This window comes from Diorhabda sublineata, chromosome 10, assembly GCF_026230105.1.
Source record: "Diorhabda sublineata isolate icDioSubl1.1 chromosome 10, icDioSubl1.1, whole genome shotgun sequence".
NCBI lineage: Eukaryota > Metazoa > Arthropoda > Insecta > Coleoptera > Chrysomelidae > Diorhabda > Diorhabda sublineata.
Window position 1 is genome coordinate 4015632 of NC_079483.1, and position 16281 is coordinate 4031912.

Genomic DNA, 16281 nt, shown 5'->3' on the forward strand with positions numbered 1-16281 from the left:
AGTGAAAGTGACAATTCCGTGCTGCAAAACACTTTCGGGACGAGTAGACTTCAACTTTAACTTCCTTAAATGTGACACTAACCACTTTAATGTTGACAGTTGTCCGTTTCACTTCGATGATTTTGCATAACTTTCTTCCAATACGAATAAATCAACAAATTCTATCGAAATCACAAACACATCTACAGAGATATACATATTCCATCTGCATCCAATCCAATAAATATTAATAATTGTCCTGGAGGTACGATCAACATTACTTTTTGCAATTAATTAATAAATTAATATTGACATTGCAAATATCATTAAGTACATTATATTGTTCAATAAATAAAATGTTTATAATTGTTTATTATTTATTTTCTTTCCTCAGTGTATAAGAAAAAGTTTAGGATCTTATGCGTCGTCTAAAAAATGTTGTGTACACCGCGACTGAAATACTACTTTGTTGGACTCATCTGTTGCTCAATTTTCAGACTCGTCCAATAAAGTAGCACTTTCAGTCCTTGGCATACAAATAACTATTTTCGATGATTCTTATGTTGGAACTATCAACTCATTTTTTCCTTAATATATTTATTAACTTGTCGTGTTGTACTCGATCGAATGCCTTTTCGTAATCGATAAATACTGCAAATACATCTTTTCCGTTTGTAGTAATATATTGAGATAGAGATGGTAGAGAAGAGATCCACAGAATAAAAGAACCACTGGTTGGCCCAGATATAACAACAGATGAAATCAGGAAAGCCAAATGCAAAAAATGGAAAAGCTCCCGGGCCTGGTGGAATTCCTACAGTATTGCTAAAAACTCTTGAAAACCAATTCCCTTAGATTACTAACTAAGCTGTTTAACGCTATTTATCACAAAGGTGTAATTCCAACGGATTGGTTGAAATCGACTTTTATCACACTGCCTAAAAAATCAAACGCTAAAGAATGTAAAGATCGCTGCACGATAAGTTTGATGAGTCATGTATTGAAAATATTCCTACGAATTATACATCAAAGAATATACCCTAAAATAGAGGAACACATTAGCAGTACTCAGTTTGACTTTCGAAAAGGACTAGGAACTAGAGATGATCTGTTCAGCATTCAGGTCTTGATGAAGAGGTGTAGATTATAGATTTTGAGAAGGCATTCGACAAGGTCCGTTATCATGAACTAATAAATATCCTACAGGCAACTGGAATTAATAGCAAATATATTAATTTATAGCGAATCTTTACTGGAATCAAAAAGCAAATTTACGACTCAAAGATAAATTAACTCCAGATATCAACATTAGGAGAGGAGTCAGACAGGACTGTATACTGTCACCACTACTTCTTAAATTACACTCGGAACATATATTCCGAAAGGCCTGATGTTGAAGAAGGTATAAAAATAAATGGGCTGACCGTAAACAACTTCCGGTACGCCGATGACACAATCCTCGTTTACAAACCGAAGGTTTACAAACTTATTAGATCAAATGGTTGAAAAATGTCAGGAGTATGGAATAAAACTAAATACCAAAAAGACTAAGTACATGACCATCAGCGAAAATCCAGTAAACGATGGTGACCTTGTTGACAATGAACCATTAAAACGAACGGAAAAGATTAACTATTTGAAGAAAAACATCTTGTGTACTCACGATCTAAGTTTACAGCTTCGCGCCAGGATATTAAGATGTAACGTGTTTTCTATTCTTTTGTATGGTGTGGAAGCATGGAAACTGACGGAGACAACTCTTACAAAACTCGAAGCTTTTGAATTGTGGACATATAGGCGTATGCTCCGAATCAACTGACAGGATAGAGTACGTAATGACGACGTTATGGTGCAAATGAGAAAGAAAAGAGATTGTAAGATCTGTTAAGATCAGAAAATTATATTACTTCGCACATGTAATACGCAATCCTGACACGTATAGTATATTGCATCTTATCATCCAGGGAAAAATAGAGGGAAAATGTCCTGGAAAAAAAACGTCATGGTTGAAAAATTTACGTCAGTAGTTCGGTCTGACAACTACTTCACTCTTCCGAGCTGCAGTGAACAAAATTATCACACACCTTTCCATACGTTTTTTCCATTGATCGAAGCAGTGCTGGAAGTCTTCTTTGGTGAGTGCCATTAGGTCCTTTACAAAATTATCATAGCCAATATGATCGCCATTCAGTGCAAAAAGTGCTTCTCGTGTTCCCAACCCATTTCTGAAGTCAAACTGAGTTTGGTCTTGATCTTCTTCGAACTTATTTCTGATTCTAGCGTGGATGATTCTTAAGAATATTTTTATAGTGTGACTCATAAAACTTATCAGTCTATAGTCGCTACAGTGCTTTGGTTTTTTGGCAAAGTTATGATTTCGAATTTTAACCAGTCTTCTGGATATTCAGAGGTTGAAATAAACATGAAGAGATTGAATAATATTCCTAAGTTTTCATCATTTATAAGCTTTAGCATCTCTGTTGGAATGTTGTCAGGTCCAACAGCTTTCTTGTTTTTTACCAACTTTATAGCATGTAGCTTTGTAGCGCATTGTTACAGAAATCGTGCAGGAATCGATACCAAAATCTCAATAGAAATTTTGAGTCTTCAATCGTTTTATCGAGTATATTTAAAACTTTGACCGGGATTCTTCTAACAATACCCAACTCAGTAAAAAAAAAGAAATAGATGAACAAAATAAAATTTAATCACTAGATAATTGAATGTGGTTTTTTAGAACCGACATAGTATGCAAATTCCCAAACAACAATATGCAAGTTGTTATTAATTTTTTGAAAACGTCAGTTAAGAAAATTAATTTTTTTTCTGTCAGACTCAAGCGTGAAACAGACATTGGAATCAAACAGGAACAAGCGGTGATTCGTTGGGTGGAGTAAGCAGATTGAGACCACGGAATCGGATCACTTCTTACCAATGAACGAATAACCACCCTTCTCTTGATAATGTCTACCTAATTCTTTTGTTCACAATCCTGACCGCGGAAACCAAAAATCAAACTATAACTTTGTACTAATAAGAAAAATATTTCTATAAATATAAAATTAGTATAAGTTATAAAGGACATAACACATTATCCAAAGATTTCACTAAATTAAAATCAAAAACACCAAAAAACAAAAGAAGTAATAATATATATCAAGTGCCTTCTACTAATTGTGATGCTGTCTACGTAGGGCAAACATCTCAGTATTTAGAAAATAGACTTAGAGGTCATCAATACGATAAAAAAAAAGAACTGCATTAACGAACCATGAAATATCAAAACAACATAAATTCAATTATAAATATTCAAAAATTCTTGAAATGGAATGAATTAAGTAAAATTTATGCCTATATTTTATAAATTCTAATAAAACAACAAATAATTTAATTAACTACTGCTATATATTTGAGATGTAAGGACTAGGGAAGAATTAATTTTTCTTATTAGAACAAAATTCTAGTTTGATTTTATTCTCATTTTGATATTCATGATGAAGGTGATCCATTGATCAATATAAATACGCAAATTGTTAGTGTCGATATCATATTTTGATAAAGACTTAAAGAAAAGTCTAAACGACAATTTTATCTATCTTTCAAAAATTATTTAAAAAAACTAATTTTTAAACAAAAGAGACCTAAAATCAAGAAGATTTATATATATATATATATATATATATATATATATATATATATATATATATTTATAATTGGTATCTTATTGGGAACGTTGCAATGAAACACCAAAGTGGACTAACTTTAATATATTTTCCGAACTTCATGTATTCTTGTAAAAAATATTCAAATTCATAGGTTTCAATATTCAAATTGACGTTGATAGAAATATTCCAAGTTTATGAATCGAACTTTATTTCATATCTTCTACGTAATTTTACGATTACAAATTATTAAAATTGTGATAAATCGATGAATTTTCAATTCATTTTGAGATTTATCTTTAGTAATCGTATCTATAAGTAATTTTTGAGAGATATAAAAGAGATAATATCATTGAATTCCATTATAACTTAACTGATCATATTAGTAGCCTTCAACTTATCACAAAACAAAAGGATAAATATGAAAATATCGTATCAATCATAAATTCTACATTGAAATATTTTTTTTATTGCCATTAACCCGTATTCAATGCGTATAGGATAAATTAAATGTGAAACAAACCTGAAACAGGTCGATTTTTATTCTTATCCATCATTCACTTATTGACTATATACGAATCGATTTTGGAGCTCTCGTACAACATTTTTTATGACCTCAGGGGTTTTTTGTTAATTTCTTCCATTATCCTAACTTTTGAATCAACAGTATTGTCTGGTCTATTAAAATATACTGTAGAAATAATATGGAATTTTCGTATCTGTTCTGCTAAACATCAGGAAAAAATTTTTGAAGATATTAAATTATTAGTCAAAAACTCAAATAAATAATTGACGTCCGAAAAATAGACATTTCAATTATGATTGGTGGTGATAATAAAACAAGAACTCAAAAGGAGGTTTGTGAAATTGTTAATAATAAATACCCTGGTAAACATGTTTCGCAGTCTACAGTTAGCAAAGTTGAAAAAAAGTTTCGTGAAACTGGACATGTTAGAAATATTGAAAAACTAGATAGAAATGTTCAATTCACAGATGAAAAATAAGTTAAATGTGCTTCTACAGATTGAGGAAAATCCGCATATGGCAACTCGAATAATTATGTAAGTAAATTATATATTTATTGAGAGTTTTGCATAAAGAAGAATACAACCCCTACAACATTCAGTTGGTTCATGAGTTAAATGAAGATGATCCTGATAAAAGGCAAGAATTCTGTGAATTTATGATGGATATAATGAACGCAGATTTGCAGTTCATAAACAAAATAGTTTTTTCTGATAAAGCGACGTTTCATTCAAACGGAACGGGTGACAAACAGAACTGTAGATATTGCAGCAGAAAAAACCCTCCGAGGCTTTCACTCAACATTTGAGTTGGTATCATTAACAATAAAATTATTGGACCTCATTTTTTTGAGTGAGGTTAATGGTGAGGTTTATCTACATTTTTCTTAGTTCCTATATTACTTTTTCCTGATGTTAATTTTCCAAATGAAATACATCGATTTATTTACTACCAACAAGACGGAGCTCTAACGCATTTTGCACGTACAGTTAGAAATTATTAAACGAGGTCTTTCCCAATAGGTAGATTGGAAGATGTGGAACGATCGAATGGCCGGCTAGATCCTCCGATTTGACTCCTCTCGATTCCTTCTTATGGGGCTATTTAAAATATAAAGTATATTTTAATAGACTAGACAATATTGATGATTCAAAAGTTAGGATAAAGGAAGAAATTAACGAAAAGCCCCTGAGGTCATACAAAATGTTGTACAAGAATTCCAAAATCGCTTCGGTTATTGTCAAAAAGTGAATTGTGGTCATTTTAAACATTTAACTTAATTGTAAAGTACATTGAACGATACATTCTAAATATTATGCGACATTATTACCGTTATTCAACATAAAGTTTTGTGATAGAGACATTATAAAAAATTTACATCATAAAAATTAATTTTCTCAGTTATGATTGCAACGAATTTAGAAAAAATTATATCGCTGAACAGAGGAGTAAAATTCCTTTCCAACAAGGTGCCACACAACCAATTTAAAAATAAATAACGTTGTTTTTGTAGTAAAGCAGGGCCCGTAAGGGCTACTGGCGCCTATATTCAAAAAAGGATTTTGGTGCCCCTTGGGGCATTTTGGATCATTTATTTTATCTATTTTTTTGAAGTTAGGTAGGTAGGTGCTTGAAATAAAGCAAACAAATGAACGTTAGAAGTCATATTTATTTGTAGACTAAAATATCAAAATGAAACAAACAGAATAGAATCATAACAAAATAAATTATAATAAAATTTTTCACATCCATTTTAAAACATTTTCGTGACTAATGGGGTACATACACGTTATTTATAAATACTAGAAAATAACCCAAAACTAAAAATCACATTTTCTTAGGAACAAATAACAGAAATATTGCCTAATGTCTTCACATATCTGAGTTCAGGCTATTAAATAACGCGACTGGTTACGAAAAAAAGTTTTGTTATAAAAATTATTCTACATTCAAATACTCCCCTTCAGTATACTCCCCTCCCCTCGCCACACACCTTTCCATACGTTTTTTCCATTGATCGAAGCAGTACTGGAAGTCTTCTTTGGTGAGTGCCTTTAGGACCTCTGCCGTTTTTTGCTTTACCCCAATCTGGGCAGATCCGTTGAAGCAAGAGCTTTTGGGTTCCAACTTGCACACACTTTTGTCATGTGTAAAATTTTTCCAACTGTTTTTTTATAGGCGTTTATAGCCTCGGCAATCATCCGGATGCTCATTCGATTATTTGCACGCACAATTTGGTTGATTGTGGCCACTGTTTCCGGAGTTAAAACAGTCACAGGTCGACCTGAGCGCTGGACATCTTCAGTGATCTCTTGGTCGTTACTAAAGCGCCTACATCACTCAAAAACACACGCACGGAATAGAGAATCGTCCGCATAGGCCTCTTGCATCAAATTATAACACTCAGTCAGATTTTTTTCAATTTAACGAGAAATTTGAGTTTGATACGTTGCTCCTGTTTTTCGTGACACATGATTTTCGGCACGAGAAAAAAACACGTTCGATTCAAACCGCTACTACACAAATACTATAATAGTGACGGAAACGTGTTTTGAAACATGCATAGTCAAGATATATAGATACCCAACGCACTACTCGTTTTTTACCCCACCCGTCTAGGGCGCCCTCTAGACGCACAGTCTCGTTATATAATAGCCATAACTCGTACAAGTTCTACTTTCTACTTATACAAAAGAAAAATGAAAAAAGTGCTTCGGCTCTTCTACCCCATAAGCAAAGATAGCATAGATATTTACGGTGTCCGTCCTGCATCTCTACCAACAAACCTACCACCTACATCAAACACAAGAGCGGTCGAACCGATTTTGCTAAAAATTGGTGGAGAGGAAGTTCTCATTCCGAGAATCCTGATGTTTCCAATCGATTTGTCGGTTGAGCTTAAGCTCCAATGTCGAACCGTCTTGCATTCGCTATTACCATCTTCGAAACCTAACCAGAAAATATATGCTTTCTCATGGTTAATTATGTGTGGCATGTTCACGGGTCAACTACCACATCTCTAACTTATCACCAAAAGATAATACACTATGGAAAGCTATCAGAAAATTCAAGAGGCCCACTGTGTCAATCTCCCCTTTAAGAAAACCCGATGGACACTGGGCTCGCATAAATGATGAAAAAAACAACACTTAGCTAAAGTTTTCACCCCACTTCTCAGAAATCTACTCAAAACAAAAGGAATCATATGGTTCAGCATTTTTAGACATCCAACAGGCTTTCAAGTATGACACCAAGGACTTCTGTTCAAAATAAAACAAAAATTACCCACTCATACCTTCCTTTTACTTAAATATTACCTAAGTAATAGATATAGAAAAGTCAAAGTCCAAACCTCCTTAATCAATTATCAACCCATAAAATTAGGCGTTTCCCTAGGAAGTGTTCTTGGCCCTTATCTGTACCTTATGCATTCTGCTGATATTCCAACTACCGATGATACTAATCGCTACTTTCGCAGATGATACTGCAATAATGTCTTCAGATACAGACCCTACAAAAGCATCAGAAAAACTACAATAAGACAAAAATGTTCTACAAGAATGGCTACAACAGTAGACAAATCCATAAAAATCACGTTCACCACAAAACGAGGTTTCTGTCCGCAAGTGACCATTAACAATATACCTATTCCAGTGAAAACAGAAAGTCAAATACCTCGAACTCCACTTGGACTAAAAGTTAACTTGGTATAAGCACATACAAGCGAAAAAAACACAACTAAAGCTAAAACTTCAAAATATGAACTGGCTAATCGGCATACGATCACAGTTAACGATGGAGAATAAGATGCTTATGTACAAAATCGTCCTTAAACCAATATGGACATATAGTATAGAGCTATGGGGTAAGAGTAAACCATCGAACACCAAGTTACTGCAAACTTTTCAATCTAAAATACTTCGCATCATATTTAATGCTCCATGGTTTATAAGCAACCACAAATTACACACAGACTTAGGTATTCCAACCATCAATGAAGTTATTCAGACATCACCAAAATCCACTAATATCCAAGCTTTACACTGGTGCAATTTAACAGAGAAGATTGAAAAGACCAGAAGAACCCATAGAGTGATCTACGGAGACCCATCAGTGGATGATGCCCGCCTCAAGTAATTTAGTGATAATTTACTTATTACTCTATATTTTTTGAGTGGATTGTAAATTTGCAATTGAATTTAAAAAAAATGTTCACGGGTCGGAAGATTATTTGCGTTATTTGTTTTTGCGTGTAATAATAAAACAAAAAACGTCGTCTATCACAAGGTGGTTCACTAAGGAGCGCACCAAAGCGCAACAAAGTTCACCGGGTTAGCTAGTAAAAACATAAATTTGAAAATTTACTGGTTCCGAGGAAACTACCTTCAAATTTCAATTAGGCGCCATCAATACATTTCAAATTTGCCAGTATTTTATGAAAAATTTCATATTAATAGTTCATGTTAATGCCCCCAGTCGATATCAATTTGGTTATAACAAATAATATTGTCGTAATCTGTGGACTTGCCCCTCGATAAAAAATAATGCAGTTAAAATCACTGCAGAAATGGAGATTATCAGTAAGATTATCTACATGTTTGCTTAACTCACGAAAATATTAATCTTTTTAAACATTATTAATATTAATAATATAGATAAAACATTAATATGTATTGTTTAAAATTTAACGATAAGTAAGCTATCAGAACATGTGGAATTGAAATGATATGAGTTATTATTTCACTATTGATAAATATTTTATCAATAAAAACCGACACGGGATTGATAATCTATTAAAAAATCGTTAGTTGTAGCATGAAGTGCGCAAAACGAAGAATAAAATTTTATTATTATATTAATCAAATCAAATTAACAACGTTGATATGCAATGAGTATGCTATAGACCAGAGGTGTCAAACTAAATTTTACAGAGGGTCATATATTAAATTTTGAATTCGTAGTTGGGCCAGATTGAAAATAAAAAAAATTCACTGAATTATCATAACATTTTATTTATTAAATTATATAAGTATACGGTTGTTAAAAATCATATTAAAGTTATAAAAGATGGTAGATAATTATGTTGATCTCGAGGATCCAGATACCTGACTTCTCTTGTTTTTGACCAGCTCATTGATGTCAGGTAGCATATTCGTTGTAGTTATTTTGAGAATTGTTTGGGGATGTTCATTCGTAAGTCTTGTGCGATGTTTGTTCTTATTTATTTTCATGACATCTGCTCACATAAATAGATGCTACCAAACACGCAGAGAATGCGTGCTGCATGCTTTTTTAATTCCGGGTAATTATCCAAACTCTTGAAATATCGCTTGTAAAATGTAATCTCATTTTCCTTCAAAATAGTGCCCGATTGAAGATCATTTGCAAATGAGCTGGTGCCTGTTATTTATATTATAACGATTGTTGTTTTGCAGAACTTGAGAATACTCATCAAATTTTTTTTGGCTCGATGTGCCAAGTGATGTTAAATGAGGGAAATGGTCCAAAGTTTGATTTTTTACCTGATTTTCCCACAGCCTCATCTGGTTTGCCTTTTTCTAACATGAAAGCTTGAATTGTATCACATAATGCAAATAATATTTCTAAAACTATTCCTCGACTGGCCCAAAGAACTTCGGTGAAATAAGGAACATCAGAAAACGTTTCGTCCAAATCTTGTAAAAATTGCCTGAACTGTCGGTGATTTAGTCCTCTGCTCCTTATTAAATTTACATTTATTTACAAATTATAGGTTGCATCACGTGGTCCATTTTTAAATGTTTGGTTGCCAATAATTCCTGATGAATTATCAAGTGACATCCCACCAAAATCCCTGATGTTTTCTGTTCTAATTTAATTACAACGCCAGAATGTTTACCAGAAGTCCGCAGAAGTTGTGTCTATTCCAGTCGAGTTCATATTCTGCTATCAAATACTCAATTTCAGAATAAATATTTGTTGTTGTAGTACCTGTCAATGGAACGCACTTTAATAGTTCTCCAGTTATTTCAAAGTTACTGTTAATGCCTCGTATAAAAACAACAATTTGAGCTGTATCAACAGTATCAGTGGTCTCGTCAACAGCCAGTGAAAAGTTTGTAAATTTTCTCCTTCAGTTGAAGAACCAAATTTTGAGATAAATCATTTATTCTTTGAAGACTTTTGAGATGGAAATGAAACATCGACAAATTTCAATATACAGTCTTCAATAAAATCACCATCTGTGAAAGGTTTTGATCTTTTCGCGATCTCTAATGCAATAATAAAACTTGATTTCAGGGTATCTTCGCTCTCTGTATTAGCTTTAGTAAACATCCATTGTTGACCTTGAAGTTTAGATTTTAAACATGACAATGTGTCGATTCTTATTTTTTCAGTGTAATAAATTTTGACTTCGTATAATAGTGACTATTCAAATTAAACTCCTCACAAACAGCAACTGTTCGATTACAAATCAAACACAGTGGTTTACCTTTCCATTCTATGAAAATATATGCAATTTCACATTTAGACTGAAAAACTCTGCACTCACTATCAACTTTACTTTTTGTGACATTATGCCAAAATCGAAACCATTATGGAACTCGACACAACAATTATAGATATCGCACGCGCATGACACAAACAAATGCACAATACCTTCATAATCATTATTTTATCATTACATAATCAATGAACGAAAATTTTCCCCCAACAGGTATAAAACGAAAAATTGATGACAATCAAAGTTGTAGAAAATTTAATTTGAAACAAATTTGTTTATTTCAATTTTTCGCGTAAAATTGAAAATAAACCAGTTATTCGATAACCAAAAATTCACCCCCTCTTTTCGAGTATAAATCGAAAAAAATCGAACCTAGAAAAAAATTGTAGGAACTTTAATTTTAAACAACTTTTGTAATAAATATTTTTCGTGTAAAATTTAAAATAAACGAGTTATTCAGGAGACAAAAAATAACCCTTTAAATCAAGATGGCGGATGCAGCAACAAGTCTGGTACCTCAACTTTTTGATTGTAGACTACCAGTAATCTCCCCCCCCCCCAACGAATTCCGAAGGAAATTTGCTGCTTAGAATTTTCGTGAATCTAATTGACTAATCCGATTGGGCTAACTACAAACAGTCCCTATCATATTAAAATTTCAAACCCAACAACGATAAATCAATGTAAGTACATCAAATATACACTGTATTAAAGTCAACCAAGTATTATAATATAATAGTGCGACTCTCCACAATTTCCTCCCACGACTTTTGGATCTTATCGAATTTTATTATGTTTATATTGTGAAAAATACTGTATATTAATCAGTTAATTGTGTCCCAGGTAGTTGATATCGATACACCGGAAGATATTATAGAAGGCAACTACACCTACTAACAATAGATTTTTAAGACAGCAAGGTTCACAAATCATGTAACGACAAGACCACTTCAACAAGAGTTAGCTGAAACTCGAAATGTAAGAGTAGCTTTACAAACCGTGAAAACCATCTGTTTTATGCTGTTTATCATTTTTTTGCCACGTTTTCATTTACAAAAGCGGATGTTGGTGCAAACATTAGACGCATCGTGTAGTACCGGCTTTAGTTTCTATATAACATTTTCTCGAAGTTTAGACCAAAATTACATATACACATTTCTTTTATAGAATTTTCTCTCATTAATTGAAATACAGGAAACTATGTGAAAACATTCAAATAAATAATGATAGTTGTTCCATTTTATTGCAATGATCGGAAATATATATATATATATATATATATATATATATATATATATATATATATATATATATATATATATATATATATATATGTTGTACCGTTTGAAAAAATTGATTCTCATCTAAATAAATGCAAAAATGATCTATATATATCTATATATATATCTATATATATATATATAGATCATTTTTGCATTTATTTAGATGAGAATCAATTTTTTCAAACGGTACAACAAAAAGAACACTGTATAATATAATATAATCAACTTACGTGTTTGAAAAAAATTCACCCTCTGAAAGTAGGCACGTGTCGAAAATTAATTTATATTTCGAACGATTTGTAATGTAGGAAATTCCTTGCTAACTCTTGTCTATTTCAGTATTCATGAACGGCAACACTCGAGGTGAAGGTTAAGATAAAAAAAAAACACTATTATTTCGTACTCATCGTATAAACGTGAATATTGTTACAAGTAAATGCTTAACTTAACTGTTTAACGACTGATGTACAACTGATTAATTATGAATGTACACGTTCGATATCAAGTTTGATAAACTGGGATTTATAGTGGGAAGTCACTACAAATAACAGCCTAGTGTATGGACTTTATATTGCACAACGTTAACTTTATTTTGTAAGTAATCCATTACAGGTATTTCGTAATTTGTAATTCATATTGATGTTATTAACAAAATAAGTACATGTTGATTTAATACCTTAGAAAAATTTCAAGTAAATATTGTTATGAACACGTCATCGACGTCGGTCGTGAAGCCGATCCTTCTAATGGAATTATAAAATTTGCCGATTTCTTAGCGCCTTTGATATGCTTTTGCTAAACAAGTTATTTATATTATATTTTTTTTAAATAATTTCTAGGAAGATAGTTCTATTTATTTTGTATGTATTCAATTAAAGATATTCATGAGTTAAATTCTGATTTGATTAGATAAAAAACTATTCCTTTATTTACTTTCGTAATTTGTAATTCATATTGATGTTATTAACAAAATAAGTACATATTGATTTAATACCTCTAAAAATTTCCGAATAATTCATAAATAGCAAACGCTGTTTAAACAAAGATTAATATGAGTATAAAATGTTGCAATAACAGTATAATAAAATAAGTAATGCAAAGACTAGGAAATAAAAAACTTAATAAGTTCTCGGTGGTAGTAGTAGGCAAAGTAAAATTTCCCAAGAATAAAAGTTAATATTGTTATGAACAAGTCATCGACGTCGGCTGTGAAGCCTATCCTGTCCGGTTATATGGAATTATAAAATTTGATGTATTCGCGATATGCTTCTTTACTTTCTAGAATTCTAGAAAAGTAAATATTCAGGGGAGTTAGTTTAGTTTGTAATATAGTGCCAAGTTTTAGTGTTTAAATAATTTAAGTGAGTAAAAGACATTGCTTTTAAATTCACCCCACCGATATAAATAGCATAAATAAATAAGAAATTCAGCCTAGTGAATGGACATGTATTGCACATCGTTGAGCTTATTTTGTATGTTATCAATTACAGGTATTTTGTTTCGAAATTTGTAATTCATATTGATGTTATTAACAAAATAAGTACATGTTGATTTAATACCTTTCAAAAATTCCGAGTAAATCATAAATATTCAATGCTGAACAAGAATTCATTTGAATATAAAATAATAGTATAACAGTATAATAAAATAAGTAATATAAAGACTAGGAAATATAAAAGTTAATATATTCTCGGAAGTACTCGTAGTAGGCAAAGTAAAATTTCCAAAGACTAGCAATTATTATTGTTACGAATTTACTCACGACATAGGCCGTGAAGCCGATTCTGTCCGGTTATAATGGAATTCTAAAATTTGAGGGAATTTGCGCCGTCTTTGATATGGCTTTTATTTTATTTGTTTGTTATATTTTTTAAAAATAATTTATAAAAAGGTCTTTTTATTTATTTTGTTTTTATTTCTTTACTTACTGGAATTCTAGAAATGTTATTTCTGACATAAAATCGAGCATGTTTAGCGGAGTTATTAATTACTGTATGGCCAAAATTAATGGATTAAAGTTTGAATTGTTACCTCATGCACCCTATTCGCCGGATTATTTTCTGTTCCCAGACTTAAAAGATGGCTCGGTAGTCAAAGATTTTCCAACAATGAAGAGTTTCGGCAGTTAATGGCTATTTTAAGGAGCTTGACGATTTTTATTATAAAATGGGTATCGAACTTATTGAACATCGCTGTGAGAAATTTATGGAGCTGAAAGGATATTACGTTAAAAAATAAATATATTTTTTTCCAAAATTTTCGTGTTTTCTTTATTGTGACAGGTACTTCTGAGACCAATCTCTTACGATTTACAGAGTTATTAAAGAGAAATGCGACTAGTTTCAAACAGGACGTAAACCTCAGGGAAAATCAATGTTTTAAATAGAAAATCATTCAGAGGAAAAACTTCGAAGGAAAGTGCATGCGTTCTTTTTTAAGAAAATAATTTCCTATAACAAAGTTCTTGCCACGGTTCGAGATGATAAGTATTACCCTGAAATGAGACGAAGCACACTATGGAAACTTTTTTTGCTAGAAAAATGTTGATTTAATACCTGAAAACTTTCGAGTAATTCATAAAAAGTATTAATATAAGTATAGAATTATGAAATAACAGTAATAAAATAAATAATGCGAAGACTAAGAAATAAAAAAATTTGTTCTCGGAAGTAGTTGACAAAGTAAAATTACCAAAAACTAGGAAGTTAATATTGTTACGAACTCGTCAACGACGTTGGCCGTGAAGCCGATGCTGTCCGGTTATAATAAAATTACTTTACTTTCTAGAATTCTAGTAATGTCAATGTTCAGTGGAGTTAGTTATTTTATAATATAGTGCAAAGTGTTAGTTTTTAAATAAATCAACTGAGTAAAAGACATTGCTTATAAATAGAAAATCTTGTTTCAATATGATACAGATAATATCAAAAAAAAACGCCTATTTTAGACACAAAATAAATACCTGAATGAAAATCAAGGTCATTTAGAATGACTTGACTTGACCTAACATAAGTTTTTCAATAATCTCATATTTTTGTATTATATTTTCAGTCCAAATGAGATTTCAAATGTGAAATAGTGGAGATTTGACACTTGAAAATCGTTCGCATTCAAGACGTCCACCTGCACGGCATATTGAGGTTATTAAGGAAGCCGTATAAAACCAACCTAGTACTAGCAATCGCCGATTATAGGGACTCCATTGGGCTTTCTAAAGCCATCTCCATTTAAAATTTGGTGGAAATATGAAGGTTTAGTGTACTTCGCAATCCGATTCCCGATGGTTGAGCTATCAGTGCCAAGGTATATAGGGGAAATAGCGACAAGGGCTGATCCATCTTTGGCGCCAGCAGGAGGTCACATAGTCGTGGTCAATTCAAGAGCTTGTAATTTAATTTTGATAACAATAGATACAAGTAAAAGGTAGGTATTTTATTAATGTACACTTGAAAAACTTAACACATAATAACTTGTAGATATACACGTACATTGCGATCTTCTCTTGAAGACATCCAGAGAAGCACTACCACACACGGAAGGAAGCAGCCTATTTAAATTCCATAACCGTGGTGAATGATTTGTCATAACAGCTAGAGGTATGTCGAGAGATATGACGCAAAACTCCGCCAAAATTGAAGAGGTGGTACGACAAGGGTTTCCAACAAACAAAATAGAAACAGACAAAATACATATATTTAAATAACAAAATCAATTTTTCTTTCACGTCTTCTCCCGAAACCTACAAATATACCTATGAGGTACTTTATGAGCATTAACAACCATAACATTTAAGTTAAACTGGAATAATGAGAAACTGATTACTTATCATTTCTTGTAATTAATGAATTTGCAGCAACAATTTTTAAGAATACTTATAAAGATACACTTATAAACACATTATAGGTAGAAAGAAATTTTAATTTTTTAACTTTCCGATTCCGATTGAGGTTAGGTCTAGCTAGACGTTAGGTAGTCGATAAGCGCGCGCAAGTGTGGCGCGGTAAAATTCAAATTTTTGATGCGTTTATTCCCAAACGTTTGCCATCATACAAAGTTATTATAATATTATATTGAATTAATCAAATATTGAAGGTATGTACTTACATAAAATCTGTATAGTGACAAAACATATAAATAAAATCATTATGTTCAATTAGTGATCCACCTAAGTCCTGGAACCAGCCCCCCATGGCCCCCCTGGATCCGTCTTTGAATAGCGGTCACTTAAGAATAAATCCATTTTTCAATTTATTTTAGGTAATCATTTATTTAGAGAGCCTATTTCAATAATTTTGTAAAACCCTTCATTGACCGCTATTACCCTATGGTGCGGATAATGGCGATTACC

The 16281-nt window shown here is 31.9% G+C and overlaps 1 protein-coding gene and 1 long non-coding RNA gene across 2 annotated transcripts in view; one reads left to right on the top strand and one right to left on the bottom strand.

Moving 5' to 3' along the window:
* Positions 1 to 12447, bottom strand: part of LOC130449939 (probable multidrug resistance-associated protein lethal(2)03659) — a 63413-nt gene extending 50966 nt beyond the window's left edge. Inside the window, exon 1 of the mRNA XM_056788046.1 lies at positions 12164 to 12447. The gene's annotated coding sequence lies outside the window, so the exon portion shown is untranslated. The remainder of the gene's footprint in view (positions 1 to 12163) is intronic.
* Positions 12394 to 15615, top strand: LOC130449940 (uncharacterized). Its single transcript, XR_008910513.1, has 3 exons — positions 12394 to 12527; positions 14985 to 15356; positions 15410 to 15615. It is a non-coding gene; the product is annotated as an uncharacterized LOC130449940 (long non-coding RNA).
* Positions 15616 to 16281: the final 666 nt, after the last annotated feature.